Genomic DNA, 17,620 nt, shown 5'->3' with positions numbered 1-17,620 from the left:
ATGTTTCTCTTTTAAAATGGGTGAATTGTGATACTTAATAAATTTAATTGTAATTTTCATTTAACATGTTATCTATTTACCAATTTTTTTTTCTGAACATCTTGTCAAGTGTTGGGAGGGTTGTAAAGAAAACATATGTTAATATTCTGGGCCACAATTGACTTCTTTCCTTTCCTCTGTGAAACTATTCCAAGGAGTATGGGAAATTGTAAAACAATGTAGTTCTCTCATGAAAAGAATACCCTGACTTTAATTACCAAGAGAAAGCAATTAATGCTCAAATTTCAAGGCCAATCCAGTGATCAGTTAGGAGCAGGAAGAAGGGGGGAAAGCAGGACTGTTACTTGCATAAGAAAATCCAGAAATCGACATCATGCAGATGTATAATTGGAATGTGATTGTATTTATAAGGAAAAGTTATATAAACTTCAAAAATGGTAGTTGTTTTGCTTAAGTGCCTGAAAAAAGAGTTTAGAATAATATTTGGGTTATCCCAGTTTTATGCTCTTGTGTTCCCAAAGCCTTGTTAGGTTAAAGAACTCCAAAGGAGAGAGAGAGAGTGTGTGTGAATGTGTGTGTGTGTGTGTGTGTGTGTGTGTGTGCCTCCCCCGTGTCCCCAACCCCCAGGAAGTGTGCAGAGAAAAAGGTGGGAGCTGACTAGTGACCAAAAAAAAAACACCTCTCGCTTCAGAAATTCATAACTAATATAAAAACTCTTAGAAATTAAAAATAGCAATTGTCTTACTTTTTTCACCTCCTCTCTGGGAGTTGTTGCAGGGGATGGGGTGATGGGGTAGAACCAGTTTTCAAAATTGCTGCAGACCAGTTTGTGCAAAAAGGGTATTTCCACTTTCCTGCACTTTTGATTAGAGTATTTTATTCTTGCTCTTCTGTTCCTGAAGCTATGGCATTGTACATCTTAAATATATTTTGTAAGCTTTCTAGTTTGGATTGCCGAAACAGAAACCTTCCCCTTCTTAGGGAGGTTCCCCTGCTGTCCAGTAGATGGCGATGTTACTTCTAGAGTGACCCACGGGTGGGGGTGGGGAAGATAGATACTGAGATTTACCCCCTTCACCTCTCCGGAGTGCATCCAGTGATCTCTAAAAGCAAGAAGAAAAACTTTTTTGAGCCCTGGCCTGAAACGTGCCAAGCCATCCAAGAGTATAAAAGTATTTAAGGCGACTGTTGACTACCAAGTGTCTCACCGTCCTGAAATGGTCTGAGACATCACCCAGCTAGAGTTCAACGAAATACTTTCTGGAAATGTTCAAAATAAAAATGGAAGACGCTTAGCAGCTTTTTCAAAATTTTATCTGTTGCCTGTCTATGTTTTATCACGTAAACGATATATTTACGATTCTCTGTTTGTAACATTCACGAAGAATATACGTGTTACAGTATTGCATGGAATCTTATATGCGTACAAATGGCCAATTAAAATCAGGAGTGTACAGATAATGATACCAGAGTCTCACCTTCTCAAAAAAGTATTTTCCTTCTGAAAGTGATGAATGTGTGTGGGCCTCCCACCCTGGGCATTGTATTTCGTTATATCAGCGCCTGCTAAATGGTATGGCCGGCTTTTTAAAGCTTTTAAACCTCCATCTCCCAGGAGTGAAGCTCCTCCTCTCCAACTGGGAAAAGTTTCTACTTGATTTCAAAAACAAACAAACATTTTTCTATCCCCACCTCTTGCTAGAGAGAGTCTCAATAACCATGAGCACGTCGTTCAACATATTTAATGTTAAAATGATTTAAAAACATTTTTGGATAATTTCAATGTTTTGATTCTTCATGGGACAACACGATTCCTTAATTTGTTTTATGGAATAATTTGCTGTATCTTTTCTTTAATTTAAAAAGAAATAGGGTGCATGTTGACAATTATTTTAAACAAACTGGAATTCAACAACAGCAACAAAAAGATCTATTTCTTTTCCTAAAAATAATGTTATCATTTGTCCTTGGCCGGGAGATAGGCAGGAATTCATTTCACTCCAAATGTGAAATCCTATTTAAAGACATAGAAATATGTAAATGCAGCAGAGACCAATAACCCCATCATACTGGTAGTAATGAATCATGCGTTGCTCTCTAAAAATTTAATTGAGTGACATGCCAGCTTTTATACCTGTATGAATTTACAACTGAGCAAGTCACCGACTACTCATACCTCGAGTCTAGGCATTGATAAAACGATTGCGCAAAAACCAGCTGTTTAAATAGACTGTGTTCCGCTTTAAAGATGTTTTACCCTTTGGGGAAAAAGTCATCTAAGTACTGAGTGGCAGTGACCAGCGAACAATAGTTAGAATGAAAATAAAGCTTCCTGAAACTTAGTTTTAATTTTCTTGAGGAAGATACTAACCCATAAAAAATAAACATTGTTTATGGAGCCAGGTGTGTATCAAGTGAACCTCTGTAAAATGATATGGAGAAAATATGAATTTGTATGTCTCAAGTACTTTGGTTCGCCTGCAGAACAGAGGGAGCTATTTGATACATAGAAACTGAAAAATAAAATTAGTGATTCTGGAGAGAGGTCCAATTCAGATCTGTGCAGGCCCAGGGAGGCGACTGTATTATAATTCACACACAAAAAGCTGTGTCACTTAGCACCTTGGCTTAAGGGATAATTTAGTTACACCACCTATTAACGCTGACTTACGTTTCTGCTCCGGCCAGCCTTCTTACGATCTTGTTTATTCCCAGAAATCACATTTGTGACAGCTCCAATAGGCCATTCAACAGCGAACATTTTCTTGTTTGGTTGAAAATATTTCAGGTTTCAGACACCCAACAAGGAAAAGCACTTTCAGACTTCGTGTAAATGAATAAATTTGTTCGGAGTGAGACTTTTTAGAAAATGAATTCAACAGCCTATTTGACCACTTTCAGCCTAAAATATTATGTTTCAGTTTGCCAACCAGGCTGATAGGACCTGAGCTGATGCAGAGACTATTGCCTCTTCTGGGCCTTCTTTTTTCTTTTTTTCTGGAAGAAAGTGGCCCTGGTACCATCTTTGCACGTGGGATTAGAGAAACAGCATGGAGGCCTGCTTGCCTACAAGCATGTCAGACTGCACACATCCCTGGCTTGGAGTGATGGTGTGCTGTTGCAGATTTTGAGTCCTGTATTTGTAAACTTTCCACTTTTTGTTTTTTGAGAAATTCACGTTTGATCTCTGCCAGCAAAGGTGGGGTGGGTGGGTATGTACGTCCCTCTTCACAGCTGAATGCAATCAAAACGCTTATTTTATGTTGTGTTTTAGTTAAAAGGTAAAGGAGAAGAGAAAAAGACACTCAAAAACCCAGAAGATACAGTTAGCATGGAGTCATCAACCCTACAGTGCCGGGAATAAAGCCCTCGGGACACAATGCATTTTATCCCCCCCCGCACCCCCCCCTGCAAATTCTCTTGGAGGGAGAGGGGGGCATTGTGGGGATTCCATTTAAGGGTCAGCTAACGTGTTTAAGCTGTGTGACAGGAGAAAGAAGGCCGAAATCCTTTGTGCAAACAAGTGCCAGAAGCTCAAATCCCTGCCTGTCTTCTCAGAAACAGACTTGCCCAGCATCTTGTGTGCGGTTTGGAGAAGTGAGGTTTGAGGCCACCTTTCAGTGGCCTTGTGTCGCCGCCTCTGCATCGGAGGTGTCTGGGCCCCAAACATTCCAGGCTGCTCTCCCCAGGTCTTAGCCCAGGCAGCAGTGGAGGCTGGCTTGGTGAGGAGATGGGACATGCTCCCATCTGGGAGAGCTGTGAGCAATCCACAGAGCGGGCCACCTCGTGGGCATCCAGTCCCACAGGGCCTGGGCGAGGGCTCGGAGAGTGCCGTGCTGCTGTTCCATCACGCACACTCTCTTGGAATCTAATCTTGGACACTCAGTCACACGACGAATGCCTAGTTTTGATGATTTGTGCGTTGTGTCTCTCCACCAGAATCTAAGCGTCATGAATGTTGCATACTTACAACAAGGTTGATATTTATCCAGAGTGTGAACGTGCCAAGGGTCGCACGGGATAACTGGATGGTGCCTCCCAGCGCGTTGATGGAGTTAGGAATGTCATTGTCCCCACTTGACGATTGAGGCACCTGAGTGAGATTCCCAGGCAGCACAGCTCGTGCGCAGGGCTGGGAGGGCTGGGAGGACTGGAGTCTGAATCCAGGTGGGGGATCACAGGCCCCACGTTCTTCAACAGGGCCTTGTAGGCTCTGCGAATTCAGTACTGCTGAGTGATGGAGGGTGAGCCTGAGAGGCAGGGGTGATGCCTGAGCAGAGGGTTTAGGCAGGTTTGGGTTCAAATAGGGCTCTGCCTTCATTCACTGGGGACCCGTGGTGAAGTTTTTAAATTTCCTGAGCCTAGGTTTCCTCCGACTTAAAATGGAGCTGGTGATCTTTCTTTTTCAGGTCGTGAGGATTTGAGATTGTGAATGAGAAGGCTGGGCCCCTAGCGTATGCGAGATGGACGATTGGGTCGTGGCCATCTGTGGGCCACTTCCCGGAGCCCAGGAACAAACGGGCCGAGGGGCCTCCTGGCATCACATCTCAGCCACCTACGAGAGGGGTGACCCCGGTGAGTCTCTTGAGTTGGTGGTGTTGATTTTCTCTCCCGTTGCAGTTCCTGCCTCAGAGGCTGGAAGGAGGAGGGAAAGCCCAGCTGCAGTAAATACTAAACGAATGTTCTCTGGGCGTCTCCCTGTAGGCGTTCCGCTCCCTGCTGGTGCTGCCTCGGGAAGTGTGGCCCCCAGACCAGCAACCTGGGCATCACTGGGAGCTTGTTAGGCATGCAGAGTCTCAGGCCCCACCCAGCTCTCCTGGGTCAGAACCAGGGCTTTGCATGTGTGCGCTGGCCTGGAGCACACGGGAGACAGAGGCCACTTGTCCCTAGGGAGGCTCCCTCTCTGTGCCCTCAGCCCCATCCCTCAACCCTCCCTGGCTGGCTCTGTGCTGCAGGGGCTGAGAGGCTGCATTTCGCAGGCTCCCCTGGCTTCTGGCTGGGTCTGGCTGGTGAGAGGCGCTGGTGAGAGCTGGGAGGGAGGGCCGGAGGAGGGAGAAGCTGGGCACTCTCCCCTCCCCCTCCCCTCCCCCTCCCCTCCCCCTCCCCTCCCCCTCCCCCTCCCCCTCCCAGTCCTCCCCCACCAGCTCCCATCTCAGCAGCTCAGCAGCGGTGCTGCTGCAGGGGCAGGCTCTGCCAGCCCCGGCCCCTCTCTGTCCCTCTGGCCCCAGGGTGCCAGCAGCTTCCTGCCGGTGCATACCTCCTGGGCTCCACAGTTGGCTTCTCCGTTTTCCATCATCAGAGCAACCAGTTCCATGTATTGAATTCTCTGTTTTAAATACTCAGCGGAGTTTCTGTTTTTCTTGGTTGGATCTAGTGATCCACCCAGGCTCACACCTCAAGGGGAAGGGGTCTTGGAGTCAGACGGTTTGGACAAGGGCTCCAGCTCTCCTACTGCCTCGTGCTGGACCCTGGACAAGTCACTCTTCCTTTGCCCAGGGGAGGACCCGGGCTCAGAGAGGCCCCCTTGGCTCCCCACCCAGCATCTCTTCTGGCCCTGGCCTGGGCCTTCCTCACCTATGACAGGTGGAATGCATAAGTGGCCTCAGGGCCTCAGCCCTCCCTGGGTCCAAGACCTTTGCTGAGTGCCTTGTAGCACCTTCTACTAAGAGGCGGGTAGATTTCCTTGTCCCTGGAGTCTGGGTTTCACTATGTGACTTCCTTTGGCCAATAGGATGTTAGCAGACGTCACTCAGGCAGAAGCTTGGAGGAGCTCTTACCCATGTCCACTAGTCCTCGTGTGCCTCTGCTGTCTGTGTGAGCAGGGCCTGAGCTGCTCGGCTGAGGAAGGATGGGAGACGCCCATTCATCCCAGCAGAACTACAGACATGTAAGTAGCCCAGCCAGCGTCAGCAGCGACGCCTACCCGACCAGTTATGACACAGGGTATAAATGCTGCCCTCACGTGCCACAGGTTTTGTGCTTTCGTTACGTAGCAGGATGTGCTGAGAGCTGAGTGATCCATCATCGCCGGGTGACAAACAGCTCTTTTCACGTTGCCCAAGGGCAAGGACCGCGGTATAAAATGGCATTTGAGAACAACGTTTGAGGAGCCAGGAGCCTGGATTGAGATCCCAGCTCTGCCCCTTCTTGTCGGGTGTATTGGGAAAAGTCAGTTTGATTCTCTGGCCCTCAGGTTTGTCCTCTATAGAATGGGATAATAGTAGGGCCTACCTCCTGGGGTGTGTAGGGACTGAGATGGTGTAGGTAAAGTACCTGGAACATAGTTGGTGCTGGACAGACATTATCATTATTATAAGCAGAGTTAATGATAATACCGTGTTATAAAAACCAACAACCACCACAGTCTAGCCTCGGCCTTCCTCACTCTGCTCCCCGACACACCCACAACCCGCCATTCTTCAAAGGCCTTTGCACCTGCTGTTCCTTCTCCCCAAGCGCGGTTCCCGCTTCTCCAACTAGTGACTCACCTCCTTGCCTCAAGGCTTCAGTGCAGTGGGGAACTGAAGGGAATTCTGAGTATTTCACTTCTCCCTCCTGTCCTTTTAGGCTGTCCTTCCTTTAACTCTCGGTCACCTGGGGTTAGGCATCTCTCCTGTCGCAGCACCGGGGCCAATGCGATGAGACACTCTCCTCCTTTCCCCAAGGGTAGGAGGTGTAAGGACATGGTGTGTGGGAGAGAAAACACAGATGTGGCAAAATGAGGCCTTGCTGTACCTCCCAGCCCTCCACAGCCACCACTGTGAAATGACAGCATCTCCCACTAGGTCAGCGCCAGTCATTCCATGGGCAGCAGGTGTCTGTGGAGCCTGACTCCGTGCTTAGCACTTGGGCGGCTCTGGGTTTACAGCCGTGAACAACAAGCAAGGTCATTTCTATCTCAGCCCACAGTCCACGGGGAGGCCGGACTGTGCTGGGCGGCTGCAGGCTTTGGGGGAGCGTTGGATGGGGCACTGGGCATGTAGGGGGTTTCGGGGAAGCCCTAAGAAGGGCCTCTGAATGGAGATGTGAAGGCTCAGCCTGGAGGGGAGCTGGGGCAGCTGTATTCCAGGCACTGGCCTGGGTTAAGGGCCAGCAAGGGGAGTGTGGGGACCTCCCAGTGGGCCGGAACGGGGAGAGTGGACGAGGGGGGACGTGCTCAGAGACCACAGCCTTGGTCTTATCACCGAGATGGGGGCAGTCCCGGGACCGGGCAGGCACGGTCTGGGCATCCCCACTGCACAGACGGAGACGCCGAGGCCCTCTGCCTGAGTGCCATCTCCGTCAGTCACCACTTCAGGAGGAGACAGCAGCTCCAGGGCGCCGCAGCCTGCATGTCATGTTACGCCTCAGGGAACCTGAAGGCTGCTTCCACTAAGGAAATGCATAAATAAATAAGCCCCAGTAAATACAATATTTACATTAGTGAACAGAGGTGTCTGCCTTTCAGTGCCCAAAGAAGACAGAGAACACTGTGATTGGATGCTATTGATGTCAATCATCTCTGATAGGCAAGAGGGAGGTGGGGCCCCCAGGCCTGGGTGGGAGTTATTTCCAGGGAGATGGCCGGCCTAACCTCTTCTGTGTTTACTCCTCAAAGATGAGGTCAGGGTCGCAGCTCCTAGTATTCAGGTGCACGTGGGTCAGCTGCAGATAACAGGGGTGTTGTCCTAGGCGGGGAAGGTGGGGGTGGGCAGACCGGGCAGGGAGCCTGGTTCGCTCCATCTTTTGGGCTCTGGGCCTGTGGGCTCAGGTCCTGAGGTGAATGCCACATCTTTGGGACTCGTGGCATTCCAGGAAGGATAAAGGGCCAGGGAGATGCTGTACCGTCTTGTCCCTCTGGAAGGGCTCCTCTGGGCAGCTCACCTCCATTGCCTTGGCTGGGACCATGTCACCTGACCACTCTCACTGCAAAGGAGTCTGGGAAATTGCATATTTTTAGTCGGGTCCATTGCCAAACCAAACAAAACCCGAATCCTGTCAACAGGGAGGAATGGGGTGGGGAACAGATGTGGTTGGGTGACCAGCAGAGGGCCAAGGCGGCGTGGGTCACATCTGACGATTACGTGATGCTCTCTTGATTCAAAGCAGAAAGAGACACTTTTCTTTACAAAAACCCTCCTGATGGGATGTTTATCTCTTTACATTCTGGATATCTCACTCATGGCCTCTTTAAAAATAAAATGAATTAATATGTTCCTACCAGTCGGGAAAATAAAGGATCGGTGTTTTGGGCCAAAACTTCCCTTAAAAGCAGGAGCCTTCTTTTACAACTGTCATTTCACAGAGAAGGAAATCAAGGCACAGAGAGGTTGGGGGTTTGCCCAGAGTCACAAGGTGTCAGAACCAGAGAGGGGTTCAAGTGGCAAAACTCCCGCCTGGCGCCAGGATCCCAGCCCGTGCCCAGAGGCTGCTGTGGCAGGCTGCGGGAAGGTCTCTCCGGTGGGCGCAGGTGACCTGTGGGCGAGCCTGGGAGGAGGGCGGGGGCCTGGCCTTTGTGGTCACAGTCCCAGGAGGCCCTGCGTGGTGGGCCTTGGGGTGCCCACGGCTTCCCTTCTCTGGCCCCACACCTCTCTTGGGCTCCCCGTCAGTCTGGGATTTTCTGCGAATCGGTTCTCTGAGCTCAGAGCCTGGCCCTCGGAGGGGACCCTCTCTGCTTTTGGCTGAAAGCCCGCTTGACCTCGCTGCACTCTGTGGGGCCAGAGAAGGCTGTGCTGCGGCCAGCGGGGCTGTGGGGTCACAGATGAGAGCCCAGAACGTGCCGTTGGGCCGCCTGCGTTCGCACCTGTCTCCAAGTGTCTCAGAATGGTGGGCAAGACACTAGGGCCCCCTGAGGTTGTGGCTTCCTCGTCCTGAGTGTGAGCAGCACAAGGCCCCTCACAGGGCTCTCGTGAGGACAGAGAGGAAGGCGGGTGCACGGTGCTGGCCTTGGAAAGAACACGGGACCTGGGGCTACCCCGGCCGCTCACATTCAGGTATGGCCGTGGGCGCCGCGGGGAGGCGTCTCAGGGAGAGCGGGAAGATGGGCTGCTGTCCTGCTGTCATGGAATCCTGCTCAGCCTCGGATTCCTGGCCTGGAGTGTGGGAACGCTCCCCAGACTTACCCCGTGGGCTGCTGGGAGTGCTGGAGAGAAGGGCATTTCAATAGTTAACGTTTGCTGAACAATGGTCACCTGCCGGGCCTCTGCTAGACCTTGCGCTGGACTATCTCTTTCATCCGTAACCTGGTCAGACCACACCGGGAGCAGCGAGAGTCAAACGGCTGCCCACTCCGGTGCCGAGTGACCCTCAAGGCAGGTCCCCAACAAACGTCCCTTCCCAGATCACAGTCTCCTTGCGCGTCGTGAGTAAGCAAAGGCATCTTCCCGCAACCCACTCCTAGAAACCCAGTTGTAAAGTGAGCAATCAGATAGGTTGGGAAAATTCAGCTCAGAAATGACATTACAGTAAAGCTGTGTTTCTGAAAAAGGGCCGTCAGAGAGAGGTCATATCAATGATAAACGGCCTGCCATAAAAAGTAAGGAACCGAGTCCCGAGTGGCCATTAAACTGGAGAAGTCGCAGCCAGTCCTATCAGGTGGGCAACTGCAAACACGTCTGTTATGCCAGGGACCCTGCCATGTAGTGGCCACAGTGCCCAGAGGAGATAACCCTTTTGTTTATTGCAATTAACTTTTTTGTCATAGGTCCGCTTTATGGTTCAATAAACATTTACTTAACAATCTGTTTCCCTTTTTAGAATGTTGAGGGCTTTAGGACATTATATGAAGAGAAAGTTTTATGAAGAGAATTGCTCAAGGGACTCTGATCTCACTATACCTTCCTTTCCCCGGAAAGGTCCCAGGGCCGCCCGAAGTTCATCGTCAGACCTTGGGGGTACTGTCCTAGGGTTCAATTTACATTTTTAGCTGGTGATGCTTTTTCTCTCTCACAAAAGGAATTTTGAAATGAAAGCTTCTCCGGCTGACACAGATGGCAGTTAGAAACGTGTTAAGCTTCAAGTCACAAATAGTCCATCTTGAAGTGGCTTAAACCAGCATGGGGTCATTCTTCTCACACGACAAGGATGTCTGGAGAAAGGCAGCTGCTGGCCTCAGTTTGTTTGCTCGACAAGGGCAAGCCAGCATCTCATATGGCTTGTGTCAGTGCCCTGGAGGTGCTGTGACAAATGACCACAAACTTGGCCACTTAAGACAACGCAAATGTATTCTCTCACAGTTCTGGAAGTCAGAAGTCCGACACGGGTCTCACCCGGGTCTCTAAAGTCAAGGTGTCACAGGGCTGTGTTCCTCCAGGAACTCAAGGGGAAAACCCACTTCCTGGCCTTTTCCTGCATCTTCCAAGCCAGCAATGCTGCATCTCTGCCCTTCTTTCTTCATCACAGCTCTTCTCTGATCCCCTTTTCTACCTCCATCTTCCACCTTTAAGGACCCAGTGATTATATTGGGCTCACCTGGGGAATCCAGGATGATCTCCCCATTTCAAGGTCAGCTGATTAGCAACCTCAATTCCCCTTTGCCATATTACTTAACATTCTGACAGGTTCTGGGGATTAGGATGTGGGCACTTCTGGGAGGTGGGTGTCATTCTGTCTGCCACATTTCCATTACCTGTCCTGTTATGGTCTCAAGATGGCTGCTGCATCTCCAGATATCACGTCTGTATTCAAGGGGGGAGGGGAGGAGCAGGTTTCCAGGACTGCACCAGCTGGGTCTCTGCCCCTTTTTATCAGGAAAGCAAAAGCTTTCCCAGAAGTGTCCCGGACTCTTTTTGGCGTCTAATGGGTCAGAACTGTGTCACTGGCTGCGTCTAGCTGCAAGAGAGGCTGGTAAGGTACACAGTTGGGAGAAGGTGGGCATCAAAGACTCTGGGAAGCACACTTGCAGTGTCTGCCACAGCCCCCTTCCCACGCTCCTGAGTTTATTTCAGCAGATCTTCCCAGGGAGGGCACCAGGAGGGAGGAAGTGGTGGCTTTCAGGGCATGGCTTTAAAGCTTTCTAGTGGGATGTGGTTGACAGGAACTCTGGGAGCTCTAAAAAGAGACTTAAAATCTCCCCCTCTGGAATTGTGGGGGAGGCTCTGGGCTTTGGAGTTGGCTTTCCTGGGTTCCAGAACCTCCTTGACTTGGGAACAAGAGAGGATGTGCACCACACGGGGCTCCTGGCAATGCTCAGAGCTCGAGTGCCCCAGGGGCACGTGTGGGCAGGTCTGAGTGGCAGGTCCTCTCTGGCATCAGTGAGGCAGAGGGAGGTGTGTCTCCCCCTCTCTCCGTGCCCTGGGCTTCCGTTTCACGGGGTGGGGGGGTCAGCTCTGTCCTGACCAAAGGACTCACTGCACTTTGAACAGAGTGGTCCCACTAGGGTCCTGAGGGCATCCCCACCGCCTCCATTCTGCCTGGAGAGCCGGGACAGGTTCTGGGTTCCTAGCTGGTCTCCATGACGGACTCCTTATCATTGAATTCCCCCCAAAATACACTGGCTCTGCACCAACTCATTCAGCCCACCTGGAGTGAAGGAAACAGACCTCATGGGTAGCATGGGTCCCTCTAGAGGTGGGAGCCTGACCCCCACATGCCCCAAGCAGCATGGTGCCACCTCCTGCCCATTCTGGAAACCACGTGCTCAAAGCGACCCAGGAAACTTTTGCTTTCGAACTGTCCATTGACTGGTTGCCGTGCTGGCATCCTTTGGGGACACAGAGAGAGACAGGTGAGGTCCCTGCCCTTGAGAGGGAAAGGAATTCCCAGAGGGGGAGAGAGAGGTCCCGAGGGCTGGGTCCCTGCACTGTGCAGGCACAGTACTCCCCTGATCACCACTGGGTGACGCTGCGCAGATGACTTGACCTCTCAGAATGTCAATGGCCCGACTGTTGGGGGTGCTAATAACAGCACCACCCTCCCAGGGCATCGTATGGAAAGTGAGCTGTAAGTAGTAGCTTTCATTCTTGCGGTTATTGTCATTTTTGATGTGTGCAAACAGATGCTCAGCGTTTGGATTAAACTGAGCCTAAAGGCATGACCCACGGATGAGAAGGGAACTGGAGTCCTGGAGCCGCCACTTGTGTTGTTGGCTGGTACTGATCAGGCTCTCAGAACAGTGGTGAGCTCCAAGATGGGCGGGCACGGCCTCGGGCCCCACCACGTCACTTCCCCCACGTCCACATGGGCCTCCGCGCTGGGCCAAGGGGCTCGTGCCAAAGCCCAGCTCCTGGGACTGGGACTGGCCGAGGGCTGGACCTGGTGATACAGGAAAGTGCCGAGCGCACAGTGGGTCCTCCAGAAGCATACTATGGATTGCAGCAAAACCCCGAGGAGGGACGGAGGTAGTTCCCACCTGCAGCCCCATTTTGCAGGTGGGGAAACTGAGGAGCAGAGAGGCAAAGCCACTTGTTCAGGGCCCCACAACCAGCGAGACGTAGGGTGGGCTTGAAGGTCAGTCTGAGGAGTGACTTCAGGGATGAGCGAAGGGTGAAGGGTGAGAGGTGCAGGGTGGGGAGTGCGGGGTGCAGAGCTTCGTGCAGTGTTGGCCTCGGGCATCTTTCTCACGTTCCTCCAAGCTCCCTGCCAGCTCTTTTGTCCCCAGGGGGAGGCTGGGCAGTGAGAACCTGGGAATTCTCTTATCTCTGCCGAGCAGGATGCGTCCTGTATTGTGTCCCCCCCTCGAGGTTCCCAAGCACCGTGATGAGCTTGCAGATTTTGGCGGGTGATTGCTCTGGGGGGGCTGTGCTTTGTTTGCCAGGCCCTCTCGCAAGGCTGGCTCCCTGTCCCTGGCCTTTTCAGCTCCTCTGCAGGCCCTCCCCTGCAGAGCGCTGTGGAATGGCAGGGGTGAGTTCCTGCCTGCGGCCATTTCCGCCCATTCTTTCTGTAGGGGCAGTGGGTGGGTTCCCTGCTGGGAGGCTGGGGGGTCGCAGTGCCCCGCATGGCCCTCGGGGGCGCTGTGCAGGCGGGTGAGGGCAGGGGAGGCCTGCCTGCCTGGCCCAGGCTAGGTTTCCGTCCTCCCCCCTCCCCATCAGTACCAGCATCTGAAAGATGTGTCGAGCCATGGAATGTGCATGGAAACAGGTAATTAATCTAGTTGTATGATGGAGAGGGGGCAGCGATGGTTGTCTGAAAATGCAGATTCTCAGGCCCCGGCTTCAGAGTCAGACTCACGAGAAGTGGCCTGGGACCCAGGATTCATAGTTTACACCAGACCCCCAGGTAATTCTTCTGACCTGGAACATTTGGGAGAAGCCTGGCCTGGCAGCTTGGGCAGGCTCTGGGGTCAGACAGGTGAGAGTCATCTTCACTGCTACCCCTCCTGGTCATTCTGAGTCTTGGAGCCTCTCGGAACCTCAGTCTCCTCCTCTGCTGACTGGGGATGATCTTATCTCTGTTACGGGGTAGTCGGGAGACATCCTAGGGTGCCCTGCACACAGCAAGCACAGACAGTGTGTTCAGGAAAGGATGAATTCTTATTGCCCATGATGGTATTCAGTGATATAACCTTCCTGGCAAAGCTTCTGATAATCATAACCTCAGGGCGGACCACACTGAACTCCCAGGGCTGGAGTCAAAAGCAGAGACTGTGAGTATTTTGAGCACCTTCTTAGGCCTCATTTTAGGAACCAGGGCTCTTTGCATTGGAAATTTCCAAATGTTGACAGTAATACAAGGGACTCAAGTCCTTGCTGTCCCCTGGGGCACAGGAGCCCTGAATTGGGAAACACGGAGTGACCCTGGGATTCTCAGAGCTGAGGCGTCGGAGCCAGAGGGGGATTGACCCTCCTTAGGACACATCAAGTTAAAGAAGAGACCAGGAAAATGCTCGTGTTTTCCACGAGGAAACTTTACAACAGTGAGGATGAAATCCTGCAAGACCCGTCAGAGGCACTCCTGTCAGATGAGGTGGGGTGGGGGGCAATGAGCCCCTCCTGGAAATGTGGGCAGCGGCAGAGGTAGTGCCCTCGTTCCAGTGCTCCCTCCCCGCCGCGTCCCTCCTGTGCCCGGTTCCCTCCTGCGGGAGGTGCGGTAGTACATCCTTAGGGCACCAGTCCTCGGAGGGGGAAGCGCAGTTAGATGCTGAAGCGCTCAGGCGGCACCAGAGTTGGTGACAGTGTTGGTGGTGGTGGTCTCTCTTTTCCGCGGATGGGAACGCTGGAGCGGCCAGGAGGGATTCCTCACTTGCACAAGGGCCTGGTGATGAGTGGTGGGTCTGGGATTTGAATTTGGGCCTCTGAGAGCTCTGTACTGCCGGTCCCGTTTGTGGAAAGACAGGCATGGAGACAGCGGAAGAGGCCGGAGCAGGCAGCCTGATTGTCTGGCAGAATCAGTGGGTTCTTGGGTGACTAGGGGCTTGGACAGGTTCACTCCCTGTCTGTTCGAGTCCTACGGTCTTTTCTGAAAGCATGACGGGCAACGCAGTGGGGTCCTCAGAGTTTTGGGTCCTTGTCTTTTATGAACTTTTTGCTTTGTTGTCGGGAATCTCCCAGTACTGTCTCATCCCAGGGTTTCTGTTGACCCAAAGCAGGAAGCTGCAGGCACAGAACTGGTTTCACGTTTATTGGCTTATGTTTTTCCAAAGCAGGGGTGCAATAAAACGTGAAATATGGTGGCTGACCAAATGGTCTCGTGCTGTCTTCTGAGACTTTTTTTTTCTTGGAAAGGACCAGACATACTCACACGCACATACACATGTTCAGTCACATGCACACACTTGGACACATAACACACACCACACGCACCCTTATCACACACACACCCACTCACATACACACCTATGCATACCAGCACACATGCACACATGTGCGCACACACGTGCAGACACACCCTGGATGGTGAGGTGGGTCCACCATTGATCTGTTCAGGAGCGCTTGGCTGGGCTGCAGCGGTTCTAGGACAGATCACCAAGTACCTAATACTGGTGGCTTCTGAGTCCTAGCATTTTTGCCAGGAACCCCCCCACCCGCACCCCAGCTCACGCTGGAATAAATTTGTGACCTGCCAGGTGATGTCACCACTGGAACGAACCAGTTGCATAATTTAAGGCCCGGTTCCTCAAGATTTTCTATCACAGAATCTTGAACAGAGTAGGCTCCCCTTCCTAAGAGTGTGGACCGAGAGCAAAACCTGCACAGGCATGACCTCTTGGGCATCTCCTCACATTAAGTCACATCATCTTTACTTTGCATTCCGTGTTATTTGAAGAGGTATTTAAAAAAGCCATTGTGTCCCTCCCATTATTTTAGCAAAAATGATGATTTTTCCATGCATCACATTTATCTTGGGTCTTCTCATGGTCTCTTTGTTTGAAAAGCCAGATGACCTTAAGGTGGTAACCTGAAATGCAATCCCCTCTTCCTAAATGTCAGTCATTCACATCTTACTAAGAATGGTGACACAATCTTAAGAGTAGGTTTTCAATGACAACTTGAGATAGGACCATTAAAACCCAGGATGCCTGTGAGGGGAATACTGATTCCCTGTAAAGAGTCAAACATAACGAGGGAGTCAGAACAAACACGTTTTGCATTTCCCTGTCGGGTCTCAGCCTCCCCTCGTTCTCTGTCTGAGGTCTGCGAGAAGCAAACCTGGCAAAGATCATGGACAAGATTCTCCCACAGAAACTTGTCTCCGCGGCCAAGAGCTCAAGTGCCTGGTCCCTCTCCCATCGCCCTCTGCGCCAACCCATCATGGAGAAGGCTTCTGATTTGCTCTTTTCTTTGTATCTACCCATTTTCTCCGGCTTGGCAGGGCCCTGAGAATATCAGCATGCGGGCTCTTCTTGGACTGTTCGGCATTTTCCAAACCTTTGCAAAAACTCTTAAACTTTGTTTAAAATATACAACGTGTTGTCATACAGGCGTCACAGTAAAACTTTAGCTATTATTTGTTTACCCAAATGCGATCATACTTGTATGCACTCATGACGTCTGCTTCCTTACCCGGGTTCAAATCCCGTTCCTGCCACTCCCTAGCTGTGTGACCTTGGGCAGGTTACTTACCCTCTCTGTAGTTCTCTCTTCTACAAAGGGAGAATAACAACAGCATCCAGGTCGTCTGAGGGTTAGTTTAGTCACTATGTGTGAAGTCCTGGCATTGGTGCCTGGTGTAGGCATGTTAGCTCTGTCACTCTCTGAGGCATGTGCCCCATGCTGGGAAAGAATAATTTGACTTTTCAGAATGGCCAGTGGAATGTGATTCTTTTCAGCGCAAGATCACTGAAAGCTTCACTGTGGAGTTACTCCGGCTCGAGGATATTCAAAGGGGATGAATTGCTGGAGGTCACGTGCAGCTTTGTGGCAGCAGGTGATTCCCATGTTTGGGTTCCCACCTGTCGGTGCCTATGGGAGTGGCAGTGTTAGAAGCAGTTCCTCCCTGGTGGGCTGCCTGGGGCTTTGGAGGAAGCGGTCAGGCTTGAGCCCCTGGTTTGCCAGAATTCAGCTCTTGGAACAGCTTGCCTGGGAGCTGCCTGGCCCCCAAGTGTGCTCTTGGGTCTCGGGTCTCTGATCTCCCCAGGCAGGCCTCCAGGGTAGCTGTGCACAGGCGGCCCTCCGTTTGTGGTGGAACGCATGCCATTTGTCAGTGGCGTGGGGTGACTCTCTGGGCACCCCTTGAAGAGGGCTTGCAGAGTTCAAGGCTGGTCGCCTGGGCGCTCATTATCTGATCTAATTGTGGGCTCGGGCTTCACAACTGGGGGCTGCGCAGGTGGGGCACAAGCTGCCAAGGTCACGCCTAGAAGCTTATTAAAGCACTGGTGCGAGCGGCGAGGCCATCTGGATGCCATTTGACAGCCTCAGTGTAATTACACCATTTGGTGCAGGAATGAGTGCGAGATGTGGCTTCGACTGTGGCAGGGACCACTGCTGTGGGACTGGGGTGCTTTGGGGCCATCCCGTCCTGCCATCTCGTGGTCCTCAGGCCTACTATGGCTTCTAGGTTTTCCGTGAGCTCTTGGGGTGGACGGCGGAGTTGGCAGTAACGGTGGGCAGCCTTCTCCCCTTACCCAGCCCTGCAGCCTCCGTAACCAGGAACACCTGCCTTCTCAGCGCTCTGTGTCCAGGGAGGGGAGTGGGGGCAGCTTCCAGCGCATTCCACCCGAGCAATATGGAAGTGTTTAAGCAGGGTTTGCACCAGGCAGGGTAGCTGAGATCTGAACCTTTAAATTATAGCCATTCCCGGACTGAGGAAAAGTAAATAAACAGTTCACAGCTGCAGCCAACTCAGCACAGGACCGGCTATCTCTTCTGATTGCCGGACAAGTAATTAAGTGGGAAATGTGAGCCCTCAACGTCAGGGTGAGATGATAAAGGTCTGGGGGCAGTAAATCCCCCCAACTCCAGAGACCTTTGGATTAACCCTCGAAGGGCTGGCAGGGGTGAAACCCAGATCGGGAACCTAGGCTCAGAGATTGTCAAACGCTCACTAGCTAAGTGAAAACCACCCACCTCGCTGTGTCCTGCTTTGGGGACATAAGTGTGAGATTCTGGATTCTCAGCCATATGCCCAAGGAAGCACCTCAAAACAGGTTCTGTCTGCAGTTACTGATTGTTCTGGGCTGAATTGAATCCTGCACAAAGTTCATGTACTGGAGCCCTAGACCCCAGGACTTCAGAATGTGACTGTATTTGGAGACTGGGCCTCTACA

The 17,620-nt window shown here is 51.7% G+C and overlaps 1 protein-coding gene across 1 annotated transcript in view; it reads left to right on the top strand.

Annotated features, from left to right (window-relative positions):
• Window positions 1-17,620, top strand: part of C19H16orf95 (chromosome 19 C16orf95 homolog) — a 521,908-nt gene that overhangs the window by 185,986 nt on the left and 318,302 nt on the right. The window contains 2 exon segments of the mRNA XM_060289339.1: window positions 4,410-4,575; window positions 5,732-5,887. The gene's annotated coding sequence lies outside the window, so the exon portion shown is untranslated.

This window comes from Globicephala melas, chromosome 19 (assembly GCF_963455315.2).
Source record: "Globicephala melas chromosome 19, mGloMel1.2, whole genome shotgun sequence".
In the NCBI taxonomy this organism is placed as follows: Eukaryota; Metazoa; Chordata; class Mammalia; order Artiodactyla; family Delphinidae; genus Globicephala; species Globicephala melas.
This window is presented reverse-complemented; position numbering and strand designations above follow the sequence as displayed.